The following is a 2,087-nucleotide window of genomic DNA, read 5'->3' as shown; positions in this document are numbered from 1 at the left end:
GGGGGGGCTGAATAAGATTGCACTCCAATGTAGTAAAGACTTGTCACTTGTAACTGAATCTTTAACTACTAAGTTATCCTTTATTTCTTAACTATTTTATTAGCTGCTAAGTTATCCTTTATTTCTTAACTATTTTATTAACCCAACATTAAGTCATTCGGAAGAAACTATTAAAGGAAAGGGAGAAGTAAAAGAAAGTAAACCGAAAAGTAGTATGATTGTAATACATAAAATGTCATAACAAAAGGCACGTAATACATAGGCGTCTTGAACGAAATAACATGGAAAGAGTTGGTGGATAGGAAAACAAATATCATTCAACCTTGAGGAGACCGACATTATCGCAAATGTACTCGAAAAATCTGAGAACAAACAACTTCGCGGCGTCTGTGATAACAGTTGGGGTGATTGCTTTGCATCCATGAAGACGGCCGGCGGAGTGACCCTTGATGAGGAGGACGGTTGTGAAGGCAGCATCGAGGGGATTTTTGTTATGGGCAATGCCGCCGCATCTAACAACCGAGATCGGCTTCAGCAGTGAAGCCGGAGTGGTGGGGTCTCGAGCTCTGAGAATGTAAGGGAATATGACCGCGATTGGGTTGAGCTCCTTCTTCATTTGGGACTCGGTCTTGAAAGATGTGTTACAGTCAAGAATGTAAACTGTTCCCTCCATCGTGTCGACACAAATACCCACCCAATGTTTCTGGTCTAGGTTGAAGGGGAAGTACAGTCTATCTGCTGTGGTAACGGGAGGGTTGCGTAACTGCTTGTCGAGGAACTTGATTTTTGACGTATCTTTCACAGCGGTCTTAACCAAACGGACGTACTGCTCCATTAACGTTGCGGGCATGGATGTATCGCAGAAACATACGTTGACGCCTGTGGCCGTCGGGTGCCTAGAAAGAAAGCGCACGAGCGAGTCCATTACCTGCGTACACATGCATGAGTGTGGCACAAACAGAGCAGCTAACGAAACATATAACGGCTACACAACCTATTAGTTTCTACAACTTAATTTAAATGCTAAGTGTCCCGCATATACAACGCCTATTCCGCCATACGTGGCGGCTACACATACCATTAGTTGCTAAGGCTTAATTTAGATGCTAAGTGTCCGGGATAGACATCGCTAATGTCGTCATGCTTAGCGGCTACACATACTATTAATTGTTACGACTAAATTTAGATGCTAAGTTTCCGCTTAAAAAAGAAAATAAATAAGGGATACACGGGCTATCCGGTGGTTTGTACCTGTGCTGTCATTGGCTGCGTGCGTTGGGCTATGCTAAGGAATTCACCTGTAGGCACCGCCACATCCGGAGCAATTTTTATACGCCTGCATGGGGTAAATGGCGGTTAAGTATAACGGTTATGTTAAGAAGTAAGGTAGATGGTAAAAAAACGTTGTACATCTTACCCAAGAATGTTGAGGTTATCAACCATCTTTTCGTACAAACACTCTACCGATGGGGGCTGTTTGGAACCACCGGGGACCTTGGGATCACACTGGTAATCCTTGTAGACAGCCGGGCGTTGCCTGCTTCGTTTGCTCTTCCTTCCCTTCGCGTTAGCTGGGTTGGCTTCTTCTGGGCGCACAACATGCTGAACGGGGTCGGATGCACCAACATTTTCCCTATCCCCCTCCTCGTTAGTTTCCTCCTGCGATAGTCCAAGAGAGAATGACGGACTTTCCATTCGATAATATGGGCAATTTATCTGCTAGGTGTTTGGAAAGTTTGGAAACGTAAAATAAAAATATTTAAGTATAATTTATTGGGCGTAGGATTAGATAGATGTAACCAGACCTCGGGTTCTGGTCTTTTGTCCTGGAAGGCTTCAGATGTTTGATCAGCAGGAGCAGAGTCGGTTTGCAGCGGGTCCGTCGTCAAGTTTACACCCTGTATAAGACATTTATTAGCGATTACGTATTCTGGTAACTGTAACAAAACATGTTAACTGTGACGCGATCGGTTAAACAAGGACCTCGGGAGATGAGGCTGGAGCACCGTCTGAAGCAACATGTCTGGACGTACGCCTACCGCTGACGCCGCCAGATGAGGTCACAGGGTCCTGCGACAACATTATTG

Source organism: Brassica oleracea, chromosome C3 (genome assembly GCF_000695525.1).
Source record: "Brassica oleracea var. oleracea cultivar TO1000 chromosome C3, BOL, whole genome shotgun sequence".
NCBI classification, from domain to species: Eukaryota; Viridiplantae; Streptophyta; class Magnoliopsida; order Brassicales; family Brassicaceae; genus Brassica; species Brassica oleracea.
Note: the sequence above shows the minus strand (reverse complement) of the source record.